Here is a 20,320-nt window from a genome sequence, read left to right on the forward strand (position 1 = left end):
ATATGAATTTTCCTGCAGGCCAGTGTGCTACAGGTCCCAAAAATTATGCATTCAGCTTACATAAAATAACAAGTAAGTATGTGGCTGGAGGTAGATTACACGGTCATTGAATATCAATTTTCCAGCAGGCCAGTGTACTACAGGCCCCAAAAATTATGCATTAAGCCTACATAAAAGAACAAGTAAGTATGTGGCTGGAGGTCTATTAGACGGTCAATGTATATCAATTTTACTAAAGGCCAGTACAAATATAGGTCAAATACATATGTTTAAAAGAACTAAAAATAAAAAATTGGATTAAAAACATGGCTAACAAAATTCTGCCTCTTGAAAAAAAAACTAATAATAATAGTTGAACCACGTGGTCGTCACAGGTGTTGAATTCTTCGGAGGCCCAAAACATTAGGCATTCAACGGACAGAAAAGGCTTTTTATGCTGCTGTATTTACCTAAGATAGGGAACAAAATTTGTTCTGGGTCATGGCGGATATTTGTGGGCTGGCATGAGGAAATTTAATAAACGTGGTCGTCACATAGGTGTTAATTCCTCCGAGATCCATTCCTCATTCATTTTTAGAAATGTGAGGTAGTCCACACAAACATGAGCTAGGCAAGTGTGCTTCCCCCTGCTGCGCTGAACGTCCTTTTGGACAGGACACTCGACGAGGGGCAAGCCAACAGTTCCATGGCAAATTGTGCCAGCTCTGGCCACAGGTAAAGCCTGCACACCCAGAAGTCCAGGGGTTCCTCGCTGCTCAGAGGGTCCACATCGGCCGTTAACCTGATGTAGTCGGACACTTGTCGGTCTAGGCGTTCCCTCAGGCTAGATCCGGAGCGCGGCACTCTATGGGTTGGCTGCAAGAATGATCTCATATGCGCTGTTGGATGGGTACCCGCACCTGTTTCTCTGTGAGTGGAAATTCCTCTGCCAGTGCCCGCAAAAGCAGAATGCAGAATTTCTCGAAGCAAGGCCTTGAAGGGCTGCATTCTGACAGCCCTCTGTGATGGTGGTAACATTTCTGCCATTTTGTGTTTGTACCGGGGGTCTATGTACGTTGCCACCCAGTACTGATCCTTGCCCTTTATGCTTTTTATACAGGGGGTCCCTCTTCAAACACTGGAGCATAAAGGCCCCCATTTGCACTAAACTGAAAGTGGCCTGGCTCCTGCTCATCGTCCAGGAGAATGTCGTCCTCGGTCTCCTCCCCTCAGCCACGGACAACACCAGGGATCCCAGAAACATTGAAAGAATGCTCTAACTGCTCCTCCTCTGCCCCAGCACCATCCTACTCTGCCTCATCTACAGACTCCTGTTGACTTGTCTCAGATGGAGTAGCCACCCCTGGGAATTCATCCAGCATTGCGACTTCCTCATCTTCCTGCTCCTGCTCCTCGACAGCTTAATGAATTACAGTCAGGTCCATAAATATTGAGACATCGATGTAATTCTAACATTATTGGCTCTATACACCACCACAATGGATTTGAAATGAAACGAACAAGATGTACTTTAACTGCAGACTGTCAGCTTTAATTTGAGGGTATTTACATCCAAATCAGGTGAACAGTGTAGGAATTACAACAGTTTGCATATGTGCCTCCCACTTGTTAAGGGACCAAAAGTAATGGGACAATTGGCTTCTCAGCTGTTCAATGGCCAGGTGTGTGTTATTCCCTCATTATCCCAATTACAATGAGCAGATAAAAGGTCCAGAGTTCATTTCAAGTGTGCTATTTGCATTTGGAATCTGTTGCTGTCAACAATCAAGATGAGATCCAAAGAGCTGTCGCTATCAGTGAAGAAAGCCATCATTAGACTGGAAAAAAAAAAAACATCAGAGAGATAGCAAAAACATTAGGCATGGTCAAAACAACTGTTTGGACCATTCTTAAAAAGAAGGAACGCACCGGGGAGCTCAGCAACACCAAAAGACCCGGACGACCACGGAAAAAAACTGTGGTGAATGACTGAAGAATTATTTCCCTGGTGAAGAAAACACCCTTGACAACAGTTGGCCAGATCAAGAACACTCTCCAGGAGGTAGGTGTATGTGTGTCAAAGTCAACAATCAAGAGAAGACTTCACCAGAGTGAATACAGAGGGTTCACCACAAGATGTAAACCATTGGTAAGCCTCAAAAATAGGAAGGCCATATTAGAGTTTGCCAAACAACATCTAAAAAAGCCTTCACAGTTCTGGAACAACATTCTATGGACAGATGAGACCAAGATCGAATTGTACCAGAGTGATGGGAAAAGAAGAGTATGGAGAAAAAAAGGAACTGCTCATGATCCTAAGCATACCACCTCATTAGTGAAGCATGGTGGTGGTAGTGTCATGGCATGGGCATGTATGGCTGCCAATGGAACTGGTTCTCTTGTATTTATTGATGATGTGACTGCTGACAAAAGCAGCATGATGAATTCTAAAGTGTTTTGGGCAATATTATCTGCTCATATTCAGCCAAATGCTTCAGAACTCATTGGACGGCGCTTCACAGTGCAGATGAACAATGACCCAAAGCATACTGCAAAAGCAACCAAAGAGTTTTTTTAAGGGAAAGAAGTGGAATGTTATGCAATGGCCAAATCAATCACCTGACCTGAATCCGATTGAGCATGCATTTCACTTGCTGAAGACAAAACTGAAGGGAAAATGCCCCAAGAACAAGAAGGGACTAGACAGTTGCAGTAGAGGCCTGGAAGAACATCTCCATAAAACCCAGCTTCTGGTGATGTCTATGCATTCCAGACTTCAGGCTGTAATTGACTGCAAAGGATTTGCAACCAAGTATTAAAAAGTGAAAGTTTGATTTATGATTAATATTATGTCTAGGGATGAGCGAACCCGAACTGTATAGTTCGGGTTCATACCGAATTTTGGGGTGTCCGTGACACGGACCCGAACCCGAACATTTTTGTAAAAGTCCGGGTTCGGGTTCGGTGTTCGGCGCTTTCTTGGCGCTTTTTGAAAGGCTGCAAAGCAGCCAATCAACAAGCGTCATACTACTTGGCCCAAGAGGCCATCACAGCCATGCCTACTATTCGCATGGCTGTGATTGGCCAGTGCACCATGTGACCCAGCCTCTATTTAAGCTGGAGTCACGTAGCGCCGCACGTCACTCTGCTATGATCAGTATAGGGAGAGGTTGCAGCTGCGACGTTAGGGCGAGATTAGGCAGATTAACTCCTCCAAAAGACTTCATTCTGTGATCGATCTGCAGCTGTGGATCATTGAAGTGCTATTATTGACTTGCTCACTTTTTTGAGGCTGCCCAGAGCGTTTTTAGATCACTTTTTTTCTGGGGTGATCGGCGGCCATTTTGTGACTTGTGGTGCGCCAGCACGAGCTATCACCAAGTGTATTTAACCATCGATAGTGTGGTTATTTTGTGCTATATCCTACATCAGCTGCAGGCTGAGCCTGTGTCACCGAAGTGCATTTAACCATCAACAGTCTGGTTATTTTTTGGCCATATACTACATCAGCTGCAGGCTGAACCTGTGTCACCCAAGTGCATTTAACCATCAACAGTCTGATTATTTTTTGGCCATATACTACATCAGCTGCAGGCTGAGCCTGTGTCACCCAAGTGTATTTAACCATCGATAGTGTGGTTATTTTGTGCTATATCCTACATCAGCTGCAGGCTGAGCCTGTGTCACCGAAGTGCATTTAACCATCAACAGTCTGATTATTTTTTGGCCATATACTACATCTGGTGCAGGCTGAGCCTGTGTCACCCAAGTGCATTTGACCATCAACAGTGTGGTTATTTTTTGGCCAGATACTACATCAGGGGCAAGTTGAGCCTGTCACCCAGCGCCTAAAAAATAGACCTGACATTTCTATTCAACCAAATCTGTACTGTTTTAGCTGGTCAAGTTATTTGTATTGACCGTAAAAGCACACTTTTTTTTCTGGGATGAAAAAGCATTCCCAAATTTGCCATTCTCAAAATAACTAGTTTCTGGTATTTGAGGCCTACTTGAAATCTATCCCAAAAAGAAAATCTTACATTGAAGGTATTGATAGTGTCATTCAGAAAAACCTAAGACACACGCTAGCGTGCTGATAGAAGCGTGATTCTGTGATTAAACCTATACCTGTCACACAGCGCAAAAAAAAAACAGGTCTCACATCTCTATTCAACCAAATCTGCAGTGTTTTATCTGGTCAAGTTATTTGTAGTGACCGTAAAAGCAGACTTTTTGTTCTGGGTTGAAAAAGCATTCCCAAATTTGCCATTCTCAAAATAACTAGTTTCTGGTATTTGAGACCTACTTGAAATCTATCCCAAAAAGAAAATCTTACATTGAAGGTATTGATAGTGTCATTCAGAAAAACCTAAGACAAAACGCTAGCGTGCTGATAGAAGTGTGATTCTGTGATTAAACCTATACCTGTCACACAGCGCAAAAAAAAAACAGGTCTCACATCTCTATTCAACCAAATCTGCAGTGTTTTATCTGGTCAAGTTATTTGTAGTGACCGTAAAAGCAGACTTTTTGTTCTGGGTTGAAAAAGCATTCCCAAATTTGCCATTCTCAAAATAACTAGTTTCTGGTATTTGAGGCCTACTTGAAATCTATCCCAAAAAGAAAATCTTACATTGAAGGTATTGATAGTGTCATTCAGAAAAACCTAAGACACACGCTAGCGTGCTGATAGAAGTGTGATTCTGTGATTAAACCTATACCTGTCACACAGCGCAAAAAAAAACAGGTCTCACATCTCTATTCAACCAAATCTGCAGTGTTTTATCTGGTCAAGTTATTTGTAGTGACCGTAAAAGCAGACTTTTTGTTCTGGGTTGAAAAAGCATTCCCAAATTTGCCATTCTCAAAATAACTAGTTTCTGGTATTTGAGGCCTACTTGAAATCTATCCCAAAAAGAAAATCTTACATTGAAGGTATTGATAGTGTCATTCAGAAAAACCTAAGACACACGCTAGCGTGCTGATAGAAGTGTGATTCTGTGATTACACCTATACCTGTCACACAGCGCAAAAAAAAACAGGTCTCACATCTCTATTCAACCAAATCTGCAGTGTTTTATCTGGTCAAGTTATTTGTAGTGACCGTAAAAGCAGACTTTTTGTTCTGGGTTGAAAAAGCATTCCCAAATTTGCCATTCTCAAAATAACTAGTTTCTGGTATTTGAGGCCTACTTGAAATCTATCCCAAAAAGAAAATCTTACATTGAAGGTATTGATAGTGTCATTCAGAAAAACCTAAGACACACGCTAGCGTGCTGATAGAAGTGTGATTCTGTGATTAAACCTATACCTGTCACACAGCGCAAAAAAAAACAGGTCTCACATCTCTATTCAACCAAATCTGCAGTGTTTTATCTGGTCAAGTTATTTGTAGTGACCGTAAAAGCAGACTTTTTGCTCTGGGTTGAAAAAGCATTCCCAAATTTGCCATTCTCAAAATAACTAGTTTCTGGTATTTGAGGCCTACTTGAAATCTATCCCAAAAAGAAAATCTTACATTGAAGGTATTGATAGTGTCATTCAGAAAAACCTAAGACACACGCTAGCGTGCTGATAGAAGTGTGATTCTGTGATTAACCCTATACCTGTCACACAGCGCAAAAAAAAACAGGTCTCACATCTCTATTCAACCAAATCTGCAGTGTTTTAGCTGGTCAAGTTATTTGTAGTGACCGTAAAAGCAGACTTTTTGTTCAGGGTTGAAAAAGCATTCCCAAATTTGCCATTCTCAAAATTGTGGTGAACGGGAACAATGAGGAAAACATCTAATAAGGGACGCGGACGCGGACGTGGACATGGTCGTGGTGGTGTTAGTGGACCCTCTGGTGCTGGGAGAGGACGTGGCCGTTCTGCCACAGCCACACGTCCTAGTTAACCAACTACCTCAGGTCCCAGTAGCCAGCAGAACTTACAGCGATATTTGGTGGGGCCCAATGCCGTTCTAAGGATGGTAAGGCCTGAGCAGGTACAGGCATTAGTCAATTGGGTGGCCGACAGTGGATCCAGCACGTTCACATTATCTCCCACCCAGTCTTCTGCAGAAAGCGCACAGATGGCGCATGAAAACCAAGCCCATCGGTCTGTCACATCACCCCCATGCATATCAGGGAAACTGTCTGAGCCTCAAGTTATGCAGCAGTCTCTTATGCTGTTTGAAGACTCTGCTGCCAGGGTTTCCCAAGGGCATCCACCTAGCCCTTCCCCAGGGGTGGAAGAGATAGAATGCACTAACGCACAACCACTTATTTTTCCTGATGATGAGGACATGGGAATACCACCTCAGCACGTCTCTGATGATGACGAAACACAGGTGCCAACTGCTGCGTCTTTCTGCAGTGTGCAGACTGAACAGGAGGTCAGGGATCAAGACTGGGTGGAAGACAATGCAGGGGACGATGATGTCCTAGACCCCACATGGAATGAAGGTCGTGCCACTGACTTTCACAGTTCGGAGGAAGAGGCAGTGGTGAGACCGAGCCAACAGCGTAGCAAAAGAGGGAGCAGTGGGCAAAATCAGAACACCCGCCGCCAAGAGACTCCGCCTGCTACTGACCGCCGCCATCTGGGACCGAGCACCCCAAAGGCAGCTTCAAGGAGTTCCCTGGCATGGCACTTCTTCAAACAATGTGCTGACGACAAGACCCGAGTGGTTTGCACGCTGTGCCATCAGAGCCGAAAGCGAGGCATTAACGTTCTGAACCTTAGCACAACCTGCATGACCAGGCACCTGCATGCAAAGCATGAACTGCAGTGGAGTAAACACATTAAAAACAAGGAAGTCACTCAGGCTCCCCCTGCTACCTCTTCTGCTGCTGCCGCCTCGGCCTCTTCTGCTGCTGCTGCCGCCGCCTCGGCCTCTTCCTCCGCCTCTGGAGGAACGTTGGCACCTGCCGCCCAGCAAACATGGGATGTACCACCAACACCACCACCTGCGTCACCAAGCATCTCAACCATGTCACACGGCAGCGTTCAGCTCTCCATCTCACAAACATTTGAGAGAAAGCGTAAATTCTCACCTAGCCACCCTCGATCCCTGGCCCTGAATGCCAGCATTTCTAAACTACTGGCCTATGAAATGCTGTCATTTAGGTTGGTGGACACACACAGCTTCAAACAACTCATGTCACTTGCTGTCCCACAGAATGTTGTTCCCAGCCGCCACTACTTCTCCAAGAGAGCCGTGCCTTCCCTGCACAAACAAGTGTCTGATAAAATCAAGTGTGCACTGCGCAACGCCATCTGTGGCAAGGTCCACCTAACCACAGATACGTGGACCAGTAAGCACGGCCAGGGACGCTATATCTCCCTAACTGCACACTGGGTAAATGTAGTGGCGGCTGGGCCCCAGGCGGAGAGCTGTTTGGCGCACGTCCTTCCGCCGCCAAGGATCGCAGGGCAACATTCTTTGCCTCCTGTCTCCTCCTCCTCCTACTCAGCTTCCTCCTCCTCTTCTTCCACCTGCTCATCCTGTCAGCCACACACCTTCACCACCAACTTCAGCACAGCCCGGGGTAAACGTCAGCAGGCCATTCTGAAACTCATATGTTTGGGGGACAGGCCCCACACCGCACAGGAGTTGCGGCGGGGTATAGAACAACAGAACGACGAGTGGTTGCTGCCGGTGAGCCTCAAGCCCGGCCTGGTGGTGTGCGATAATGGGCGAGATCTCGTTGCAGCTCTGGGACTAGCCGGTTTGACGCACATCCCTTGCCTGGCGCATGTGCTGAATTTGGTGGTGCAGAAGTTCATTCGCAACTACCCCGACATGTCAGAGCTGCTGCATAAAGTGCGGGCCGTCTGTTCGCGCTTCCGGCGTTCACACCCTGCCGCTGCTCGCCTGTCTGCGCTACAGCGTAACTTCGGCCTTCCCGCTCACCGCCTCATATGCGACGTGCCCACCAGGTGGAACTCCACCTTGCATATGCTGGACAGACTGTGCGAGCAGCAGCAGGCCATAGTGGAGTTCCAGCTGCAGCACGCACGGGTCAGTCGCACTGTGGATCAGACCCACTTCACCACCAAAGACTGGGCCTCCATGCGAGACCTGTGTGCCCTGTTGCGCTGTTTCGAGTACTCCACCAACATGGCCAGTGGCGATGACGCCGTTATGAGCGTTACAATACCACTTCTATGTCTCCTTGAGAAAACACTTAGGGAGATGATGGAAGAGGAGGTGGCCCAGGAGGAAGAGGAGGAAGAGGGGTCATTTTTAGCACTTTCAGGCCAGTCTCTTCGAAGTGACTCAGAGGGAGGTTTTTTGCAACACCAGATGCCAGGTACAAATGTGGCCAGACAGGGCCCACTACTGGAGGACGAGGAGGACGAGGATGAGGAGGAGGTGGAGGAGGATGAGGATGAAGCATGTTCACAGCGGGGTGGCACCCAAAGCAGCTCGGGCCCATCACTGGTGCGTGGCTGGGGGGAAACACAGGATGATGATAATACGCCTCCCACAGAGGACAGCTTGTCCTTACCTCTGGGCAGCCTGGCACACATGAGCGACTACATGCTGCAGTGCCTGCGCAACGACAGCAGAGTTGCCCACATTTTAACGTGTGCGGACTACTGGGTTATCACCCTGCTGGATCTCCGGTACAAAGACAATGTGCCCACCTTACTTCCTACACTGGAGCGTGATAGGAAGATGCGCGAGTACAAGCGCACGTTGGTAGACGCGCTACTGAGAGCATTCCCAAATGTCACAGGGGAACAAGTGGAAGCCCAAGGCGAAGGCAGAGGAGGAGCAAGAGGTCGCCAACGCAGCTGTGTCACGCCCAGCTCCTCTGAGGGCAGGGTTAGCATGGCAGAGATGTGGAAAAGTTTTGTCAACACGCCACAGCTAAGTGCACCACCACCTGATACGGAACGTGTTAGCAGGAGGCAGCATTTCACTAACATGGTGGAACAGTACCTGTGCACACCCCTCCATGTACTGACTGATGGTTCGGCCCCATTCAACTTCTGGGTCTCCAAATTGTCCACGTGGCCAGAGCTAGCCTTTTATGCCTTGGAGGTGCTGGCCTGCCCGGCGGCCAGCGTTTTGTCTGAACGTGTATTCAGCACGGCAGGGGGCGTCATTACAGACAAACGCAGCCGCCTGTCTACAGCCAATGTGGACAAGCTGACGTTCATAAAAATGAACCAGGCATGGATCCCACAGGACCTGTCCATCCCTTGTGCAGATTAGATATTAACTACTTCCACTTAACAATATATTATTCTACTCCAGGGCACTTCCTCATTCAATACTATTTTTAATTTCATTTTACCATTATATTGCGGGGCAACCCAAAGTTGAATGAACCTCTCCTCTGTCTGGGTGCCGGGGCCTAAATGTGTGACAGTGGCCTGTTCCAGTGGTGGGAGACGTGAAGCCTGATTCTCTGCTAGGAAATAAAGACTTATTCTGTGCTGACATGAAGCCAGATTCTCTGTTACGCGACCTCTCTCCTCTGCCTGGGCCTAAATATGTGATAGTGGCCTGTTCCAGTGGTGGGTGACGTGAAGCCTGATTCTCTGCTATGACATGAAGACAGATTCTGTGCTGACATAAGGCCAGATTCTCTGTTACAGGACCTCTCTCCTCTGTTTGGGTGGCGGGGCCTAAATGTGTGACAGTGGCCTGTTCCAGTGGTGGGTGACGTGAAGCCTGATTCTCTGCTATGACATGAAGACTGATTCTGCGCTGACATCAGGCCAGATTCTCTGTTACGGGACCTCTCTCCTCTGCCTGCGTGCCTGGGCCTAAATGTGTGACAGTGGCCTGTTCCAGTGGTGGGTGACGTGAAGCCTGATTCTCTGCTATGACATGAAGACAGATTCTGCGCTGACATCAGGCCAGATTCTCTGTTACGGGACCTCTCTCCTCTGCCTGGGTGCCTGGGCCTAAATGTGTGACAGTGGCCTGTTCCAGTGGTGGGTGACGTGAAGCCTGATTCTCTGCTATGACATGAAGACAGATTCTGTGCTAACATCAGGCCAGATTCTCTGTTACGGGACCTCTCTCCTCTGCCTGGGTGCCTGGGCCTAAATGTGTGACAGTGGCCTGTTCCAGTGGTGGGTGACGTGAAGCCTGATTCTCTGCTATGACATGAAGACAGATTCTGCGCTGACATAAGGCCAGATTCTCTGTTACGGGACCTCTCTCCTCTGCCTGGGTGCCTGGGCCTAAATGTGTGACAGTGGCCTGTTCCAGTGGTGGGTGACGTGAAGCCTGATTCTCTGCTATGACATGAAGACAGATTCTGTGCTGACATCAGGCCAGATTCTCTGTTACGGGACCTCTCTCCTTTGCCTGGGTGCCTGGGCCTAAATGTGTGACAGTGGCCTGTTCCAGTGGTGGGTGACGTGAAGCCTGATTCTCTGCTATGACATGAAGACAGATTCTGCGCTGACATAAGGCCAGATTCTCTGTTACGGGACCTCTCTCCTCTGCCTGGGTGCCTGGGCCTAAATGTGTGACAGTGGCCTGTTCCAGTGGTGGGTGACGTGAAGCCTGATTATCTGCTATGACATGAAGACAGATTCTGCGCTGACATAAGGCCAGATTCTCTGTTACGGGACCTCTCTCCTCTGCCTGGGTGCCTGGGCCTAAATGTGTGACAGTGGCCTGTTCCAGTGGTGGGTGACGTGAAGCCTGATTCTCTGCTATGACATGAAGACAGATTCTGTGCTGACATCAGGCCAGATTCTCTGTTACGGGACCTCTCTCCTCTGTCTGGGTGCCTGGGCCTAAATGTGTGACAGTGGCCTGTTCCAGTGGTGGGTGACGTGAAGCCTGATTCTCTGCTATGACATGAAGACAGATTCTGTGCTGACATCAGGCCAGATTCTCTGTTACTGGACCTCTCTCCTCTGCCTGGGTGCCTGGGCCTAAATGTGTGACAGTGGCCTGTTCCAGTGGTGGGTGACGTGAAGCCTGATTCTCTGCTATGACATGAAGACAGATTCTGCGCTGACATAAGGCCAGATTCTCTGTTACGGGACCTCTCTCCTCTGCCTGGGTGCCTGGGCCTAAATGTGTGACAGTGGCCTGTTCCAGTGGTGGGTGACGTGAAGCCTGATTCTCTGCTATGACATGAAGACAGATTCTGCGCTGACATAAGGCCAGATTCTCTGTTACGGGACCTCTCTCCTCTACCTGGGTGCCTGGGCCTAAATGTGTGACAGTGGCCTGTTCCAGTGGTGGGTGACGTGAAGCCTGATTCTCTGCTATGACATGAAGACAGATTCTGTGCTGACATCAGGCCAGATTCTCTGTTACTGGACCTCTCTCCTCTGCCTGGGTGCCTGGGCCTAAATGTGTGACAGTGGCCTGTTCCAGTGGTGGGTGACGTGAAGCCTGATTCTCTGCTATGACATGAAGACAGATTCTGCGCTGACATAAGGCCAGATTCTCTGTTACGGGACCTCTCTCCTCTGCCTGGGTGCCTGGGCCTAAATGTGTGACAGTGGCCTGTTTCAGTGGTGGGTGACGTGAAGCCTGATTCTCTGCTATGACATGAAGACAGATTCTGCGCTGACATCAGGCCAGATTCTCTGTTACGGGACCTCTCTCCTCTGCCTGGGTGCCTGGGCCTAAATGTGTGACAGTGGCCTGTTCCAGTGGTGGGTGACGTGAAGCCTGATTCTCTGCTATGACATGAAGACAGATTCTGCGCTGACATAAGGCCAGATTCTCTGTTACGGGACCTCTCTCCTCTGCCTGGGTGCCTGGGCCTAAATGTGTGACAGTGGCCTGTTCCAGTGGTGGGTGACGTGAAGCCTGATTCTCTGCTATGACATGAAGACAGATTCTGTGCTGACATCAGGCCAGATTCTCTGTTACGGGACCTCTCTCCTCTGCCTGGGTGCCTGGGCCTAAATGTGTGACAGTGGCCTGTTCCAGTGGTGGGTGACGTGAAGCCTGATTCTCTGCTATGACATGAAGACAGATTCTTTGCTGACATCAGGCCAGATTCTCTGTTACGGGACCTCTCTCCTCTGCCTGGGTGCCTGGGCCTAAATGTGTGACAGTTGCCTGTTCCAGTGGTGGGTGACGTGAAGCCTGATTCTCTGCTATGACATGAAGACAGATTCTGCGCTGACATTAGGCCAGATTCTCTGTTACAGGACCTCTCTCCTCTGCCTGGGTGCCTGGGCCTAAATGTGTGACAGTGGCCTGTTCCAGTGGTGGGTGACGTGAAGCCTGATTCTCTGCTATGACATGAAGACAGATTCTGTGCTGACATCAGGCCAGATTCTCTGTTACGGGACCTCTCTCCTCTGCCTGGGTGCCTGGGCCTAAATGTGTGACAGTGGCCTGTTTCAGTGGTGGGTGACGTGAAGCCTGATTCTCTGCTATGACATGAAGACAGATTCTGCGCTGACATCAGGCCAGATTCTCTGTTACGGGACCTCTCTCCTCTGCCTGGGTGCCTGGGCCTAAATGTGTGACAGTGGCCTGTTCCAGTGGTGGGTGACGTGAAGCCTGATTCTCTGCTATGACATGAAGACAGATTCTGCGCTGACATAAGGCCAGATTCTCTGTTACGGGACCTCTCTCCTCTGCCTGGGTGCCTGGGCCTAAATGTGTGACAGTGGCCTGTTCCAGTGGTCGGTGACGTGAAGCCTGATTCTCTGCTATGACATGAAGACAGATTCTGTGCTGACATCAGGCCAGATTCTCTGTTACGGGACCTCTCTCCTCTGCCTGGGTGCCTGGGCCTAAATGTGTGACAGTGGCCTGTTCCAGTGGTGGGTGACGTGAAGCCTGATTCTCTGCTATGACATGAAGACAGATTCTTTGCTGACATCAGGCCAGATTCTCTGTTACGGGACCTCTCTCCTCTGCCTGGGTGCCTGGGCCTAAATGTGTGACAGTTGCCTGTTCCAGTGGTGGGTGACGTGAAGCCTGATTCTCTGCTATGACATGAAGACAGATTCTGCGCTGACATTAGGCCAGATTCTCTGTTACAGGACCTCTCTCCTCTGCCTGGGTGCCTGGGCCTAAATGTGTGACAGTGGCCTGTTCCAGTGGTGGGTGACGTGAAGCCTGATTCTCTGCTATGACATGAAGACAGATTCTGCGCTGACATAAGGCCAGATTCTCTGTTACGGGACCTCTCTCCTCTGCCTGGGTGCCTGGGCCTAAATGTGTGACAGTGGCCTGTTCCAGTGGTGGGTGACGTGAAGCCTGATTCTCTGCTATGACATGAATACAGATTCTGCGCTGACATAATGCCAGATTCTCTGTTACGGGACCTCTCTCCTCTGCCTGGGCCTAAATATGTGACAGTGGCCTGTTCCAGTGGTGGGTGACGTGAAGCCTGATTCTCTGCTATGACATGAAGACAGATTCTGTGCTGACATAAGGCCAGATTCTCTGTTACAGGACCTCTCTCTTCTGTCTGGGTGCCTGGGCCTAAATGTGTGACAGTGGCCTGTTCCAGTGGTGGGTGACGTGAAGCCTGATTCTCTGCTATGACATGAATACAGATTCTGCGCTGACATAAGGCCAGATTCTTTGTTACGGGACCTCTCTCCTCTGCCTGGGTACCTGGGCCTAAATGTGTGACAGTGGCCTGTTCCAGTGGTGGGTGACGTGAAGCCTGATTCTCTGCTATGACATGAAGACAGATTCTGCGCTGACATAAGGCCAGATTCTCTGTTACGGGACCTCTCTCCTCTGCCTGGGTGCCTAGGCCTAAATGTGTGACAGTAACCTGTTCCAGTGGTGGGTGACGTGAAGCCTGATTCTCTGCTATGACATGAAGACAGATTCTGCGCTGACATAAGGCCAGATTCTCTGTTACGGGACCTCTCTCCTCTGCCTGGGTGCCTTGGCCTAAATGTGTGACAGTGGCCTGTTCCAGTGGTGGGTGACGTGAAGCCTGATTCTCTGCTATGACATGAATACAGATTCTGCGCTGACATAAGGCCAGATTCTCTGTTACGGGACCTCTCTCCTGTGCCTGGGTGCCTGGGCCTAAATGTGTGACAGTGGCCTGTTCCAGTGGTGGGTGACGTGAAGCCTGATTCTCTGCTATGACATGAAGACAGATTCTGCGCTGACATCAGGCCAGATTCTCTGTTACGGGACCTCTCCTCTGCCTGGGTGCCTGGGCCTAAATGTGTGACAGTGGCCTGTTCCAGTGGTGGGTGACGTGAAGCCTGATTCTCTGCTATGACATGAAGACTGATTCTGCGCTGACATGAAGCCAGATTCTCTGCTATGGCATGAAGAGACTGATTCTCTGCTGACATGAAGCCAGATTCTTTGCTATGGCATGAAGAGACTGATTCTCTGCTGACGTGAAGCCAGATTCTCTGCTATGGGACCTCTGTCTAATTAATATTGGTTCATTTTTATTTTTTTTATTTTAATTTTAATTCATTTCCCTATCCACATTTGTTTGCAGGGGATTTACCTACATGTTGCTGCCTTTTGCAGCCCTCTAGCTCTTTCCTGGGCTGTTTTACAGCCTTTTTAGTGCCCAAAAGTTTGGGTCCCCATTGACTTCAATGGGGTTCGGGTTCGGGACGAAGTTCGGATCGGGTTCGGATCCCGAACCCGAACATTTCCGGGAAGTTCGGCCGAACTTCTCGAACCCGAACATTCAGGTGTACGCTCAACTCTAATTATGTCCCATTACTTTTGGTTCCTTAACAAGTGGGAGGCACATATGAAAACTGTTGTTATTCCTACACCGTTCTCCTGATTTGGATGTAAATACCCTCAAATTAAAGCTGACAGTCTGCAGTTAAAGTTCATCATGTTCTTTTTATTTCAAATCCATTGTGGTGGTGTATAGAGCCAAAAATGTTAGAATTGTGTCGATGTCCCAATATTTATGGACCTGACTGTACATGACGCAATGCACGCTTCAGAAAGAATGCGTAAGGTACGATGTCACGGATGGTGCTCTGGCTGCGACTGACCAGTTTGGTGATCTCATTAAATGGCTGCAGAAGTCTGCATGTGTCGTGCATGAGCAGCCACTGGCATGGTGAAAAAAAAAAACAAGCTTCCCAGAAACTGTCCTGCCGCAGTGTTCGTACAGGTACGAGTAGTTAACTGCACGTTTCTACTGGAACAGCCTATCAAGCATATACAAGGTGGATTTCCAGCACGTCGGGCAGTCACAGATTTGCACCGTTGTATCACAACACTTATCTGTCTGTGACCGCAAAGCTGAAAGGAGTGCAGGACCAGTGTGGCTCTTGGCTTCCAGGCACAACAGCCACAGCACAGCATGGCAACGTCTCACCTGGCACATCGAATAGGTTCTGGGGAGCTTGGGGGGTGCAGCGGAAGAGTCAGTATCAGTGGAAAAGGAGGAGTCAGCCGAGGAGGAGACGGAGTATGGCGTAGGAGGAGGAGAAGAAGAGGCAAGCCTGCATGCAATCCGTTGCAGTAACACCAAATCCACACGGGTGCCATGGGTTGCATGCTTGATGGCCGTCAGAAGGTTCACCCAGTGGGCAGTAAAAATGATGTACCTTCCCTGCCCGTGTTTGCTAGACCACGTATCTGTGGTCAGATGCATCTTGACACGACACTGTGTGCCAGAGATACATTCAATTGCCGCTGAACATGGCAATATAGCTCCGGAATGCCCTTCTGGGAGAAAAATTTTCTTCCGGGGACCTTCCATTGCGATGTGCCAATGGCCACAAATTTTCTTAAGGCCTCCGAGTCCACCAGTTTATATGGCAGTAGTTGGCGGGCTAGCAGTTCCAAGCCAGCTCTCACAGCCATTGGGCAAGAGAGTTATCCGGCATCATCATCTTTTTTTGCTCGAACATACCGCGGCGTTGACAGCACAGGCTGCAGATGGCAACATTATTGTCTGCAGAGGACACGTTAAAAAAAAAGCCCACACTGCAGAGCCATGTGCCGGCATCCTGGGAGCACCAGATGTGACTGTGCATGGTGGATGGCTCGTTCCAGATATATTAGCAGTCTGAATTTTGCCTCCTGTGCACTGTAAGTTCTGCTTGCTTTTTCTCCTTTTCCTCCCTATCTGCTGCTTCGTCTCTCCCTCTGAACTCCCCTCCTCTTCCTCTCTTGTGGGCACCCACGTGACGTCCATAGACACGTCATCATTGTCCCCTTCACCACCACTGATATTAGAGATCTCGGAGTAGTCAGCAACAGCGGAGACCATCCTCCTTGGGCTGATCTGGGTACTGTCGTCAGACTGCTGGGTGGCGACCGTTGCTACTCGAGTGCAGGGGCTATGGTGATGGTGTCTTCGGGGGTGCACAGAGCAGAGATTGAAGAGGGTGCAGATAGAGAGGATGAGGAGGGTGCAGAAGCGGAAGGCTGAGTGAGCCACTTAACCAAGTCTGGTGCATCCTTTGATGTAATGGCACCTTCTGCAACTTCCCACTTAGGCTGCGGCCTGGTGAAACTACCCGACCCCTACCACCCCTGCGGAATAGCCTGCCTCTTCCTATGCCTGTCATTTTCAAAATGACCCTGTGACAAAAGTCCCTATAGAAGAGCAGTATTTGTGGAAGAAGTTATATCACACCCCTGCTTCAATCACAGGTATATCACACCAGTAGAAAATATTTGTTCCAATGGCGTTTGTCACTATCTGTAGCTGAGGTAATGCAGCTAAACCGCAAACAAATGTTGTACTACCCAAATGCACTATATAGAAAGTATATATTTGGTATATAACACCCCTGCTTCAATCAATTTTTGTGGGGGGGGGGGGGCAACTGGTAAATGGCACCAGTAGAAATGTTTATTTCCAATAGCATTTGTCACTCTGTGTAGATGCGGTAACGCAGCAAAACTGCAAACAAATGCTGCACTACCTAAATGCACTATATGGAAAGTATATTATTGGTATATAACACCCCTGCTTCATTCAGTTTTTTGGGGGGGCAACTGGTAAATCACACCAGTAGAAATTATTTGTTTCAATAGTGTTTTTCACTCTGTGCAGATGCGGTAATGCAGCAAAACCACAAACAAATGCTGCACTACCTAAATGCACTATATAGAACATATAGTATTGGTATATAACACCCCTGCTTCAATCAGTTTTTTGCGGGGGCAACTGGTAAATCACACCAGTTGAAATTATTTGTTTCAATAGCGTTTGTCACTCTGTGTGGCTGCAGTATTACAGCAGAAAAAAACGCACACAACTGCTGCAAAATACAATTGCACTATGATATACTTTCTATGTTAGAAAGTATATTATAAGTATATCACACCCCTCAGTAAGTCACACCTATCGATAGCACACCTATACCAGTCCTTAAAAGGACTTTTGTGGCCCTATTAGCTAGCGTTTTGTGTCCCTAACAGCGTGTCCCTGCTCCACAACCTCTCCCTACACTGGCAAAAGACTGAATCGCAAACGCGCAAAGTTCGCTGCGAAACGACTGCCGGGCGAATCGCAAGGCCATCTATAGCCGCTGATACTGTGAGCATAGGCTCAAAACAAGACAGACCTAGGCCAAGCTTGTCTTCTGTTAGCTTTGTGCGAGTATTTATTGTATAGGCCGGCACATAAAACCAAAGTCGTGTGCAGGATTAGCAGGATTAAAATAAGCCATCTGCATTCAATCACAAACTTGGGTACCAAGGCTAGAGATAAGTGAAGTTTTGATGAATTTGATAAGATGAATTTGCAAAACTTCAACAAGAAATTTCATTACTTCTGAATAGGGTTGAGCGAACCCGAACTGTAAAGTTCGGGTTCGTACCGAACTTTAGGATTTTTGGAACCCGGCCCCGAACCCGAACATTCCAGTAAAAGTTCGGGTTCGCTGATCGGCAATTTCTCAGTGCTTTTTGAAAGGCTGCAGAGCAGCCAATCAACAAGCGTTTAACTCTGTGCCCTTAGAAGCCATCACAGCCATGCCTACTAATGGCATGGCTGTGATTGGCCAGAGCAGTATGTGACCCAGCCTCTATATAAGCTTGTGTCATGTAGCGCTGCACGTCACTCTGCTGTTACTAGTGTAGGGAGAGGATGCTGCTGGTGATTTCAGGGAGAGAATAGGACAGAATCTGTGATCAGAACTTAAATCTAACTCAGCAATCTACATACATTGTGTTGTGTGGGTGCAGGGCACAATTTTTTTATCCTGCCCTGAGCCCAGTGACGGAAAGAAAATAACTTTTATAAGTCAGTTAGGTGGGCGGCCATTTTATGCAAGCTCAGTGCACCAGCACTGCATCTGAGCTTTTGGAACATAGAAACCAAGCTTTAAACAGCACAAATAAATCTGTTCTGGTGCACATCTGGTACATTTGCAGGCTTAGTCAGTGTGCAAGTTAATCTAGAAATACAGCCATCATTTTCTGGGTTTTTAAAAACAGACATTTTTTTGCCAAAAAACACTATTTTCCAGATCTGCAAGTGTTAAATTCAAGTTTAATATATACAGCTTTCATATTCTGTTACCAAAAAAAATCTTTTTTGGCAATATACAACATCTGGATTAGTCAGTGTGCAATTTAAGCTAGAAATACAGCCATCATTTTCTGGGTTTTTAAAAACACACTTTTTTGCCAAAAACCACTATTTTCCAGATCTGCAAGTGTTAAATTCAAGTTTAATATATACAGCTTTCATATTCTGTTGCCAAAAAAGCACTTTTTTGGCAATATACAGTATCTGGATTAGTCAGTGTGCAATTTAAGCTAGAAATAATCCATCTTTTTTTGGGTTTTTCAAAACACACTTTTTTGTCAGATTCCACTATTTTTCTGGCCTTGCAGCATCAGCACGTGTGAAATTCCAGGGTTATATACTGCTGCCAGATTCATTAAACAAACACCCGTTTGGGCGAAAAAAGTTTATTTTGCAGCCTTTGCTGTGAGATACACCGTTTATATATTTGGGTTATATTCAGATATTTGAAATACCGTTATTTGGTGCACAAAACTAATTGAGGCCTAGTGTGGGTCAGGCCGTGTGAGATACACCCTGTATATACAGGGCTTTTTTTCTTCTATTAATAAAACACCCTTTTTGGAACAAAATACACCATTTTTCACGCCTTGCAGCATCAGCACGTTTGAAATTCCAGGGTTATATACTGCTGTCATATTCAGTTATTAAACTAACACCAGAGGCCAGAGGAAGAGCAAGGAGCGCGAAACGGCCGTCGTCAGCTGATCACTCAGCAAACACACGCATTTGTCCGCCCCAGCCCGCTGAACTTTGTATTCGATTGTACACGAATAAAGATACATCTTGCAACATTTGGGTGAGTGCCGATATCGTTATTTATTCTACTTACTGCATGATTAAACTAACACCAATTTGGGCAAAAAAAAGTCTATTTGGCAGCCTTTGCTGCATATGTCATTGGCAAACAAATTTAATTGAGGCTTAGTCTGGTTCAGGGCATGTGAGATACACCCTGTACATACTGTGGTTCTATTCTACTATTAATTAAACACCCATTTAGTGCAAGATCGTAAATTCGAGAAATATGAGGATAGCGTCAAATAAGGGACAAGGCCTAGGTTGTGGTGCTGCTGGTGGAGCTCGTGCTGCAGGGAGAGGACGTGGTCGATCTGTGCCAGCTACACACACAAGTGAAAACCCTTCCTCAGGTGCGAGTAGGCGACAGAACCTGCAGCGGTATTTGGTCGGGCCTAATGCGGCTCTACGAATGGTGAGGCTGCGGACGGGCCTTGAACAACAGACCAATGAGTGGTTTGTGCCAGTCAGCCTCAAGCCTGGCCTGGTGGTGTGTGATAATGGGCAAAATCTCATATCAGCTCTGGGACTAGCCGGTTTGACGCACATCCCTTTCCTGGCGCATGTGCTGAATTTGGTGGTGCAGAGATTCCTTAAAAATGACCCCGATATGTCAGAGCTGCTGCATAAAGTGCCATCTGCGCACGCTTTCGGCGTTCTCACCCTGCTGCTGCTCGCCTGTCAGCGCTGCAGCAAAACTTCGGCCTTCCACTCACTGCCTCATATGCGACGTGCCCACAAGGTAGAACACCACCTTACACATGCTGGCCAGACTGTGCGAGCAGCAGCAGGCAATAGTTAAGTTTCAGCTGCAGCACGCACGGGCGAGTCGCTCGGCGGAACAGCACCACTTCACCATCAATGACTGGGCCTCCATATGAGACCTGTGTTCCTTGTTGCGCTGTTTCGAGTACTCCACCAACATGACCAGTGCCGATAACGCCGTTCTCAGCGTTACTATCCCACTTCTATGCCTCCTTGAAAAAACACTTCTGGCGATGATGGAAGAGGATGTGGCACAGGAGGAGGAGGAAGAGGGATCATTTTGTAGGGTTTCCGGCCAGTCATTCTCAAGTGGCTCCGAGGGTGGGTTCCTGCAC

Source organism: Bufo bufo, chromosome 2 (assembly GCF_905171765.1).
Source record: "Bufo bufo chromosome 2, aBufBuf1.1, whole genome shotgun sequence".
Classification (NCBI taxonomy): domain Eukaryota; kingdom Metazoa; phylum Chordata; class Amphibia; order Anura; family Bufonidae; genus Bufo; species Bufo bufo.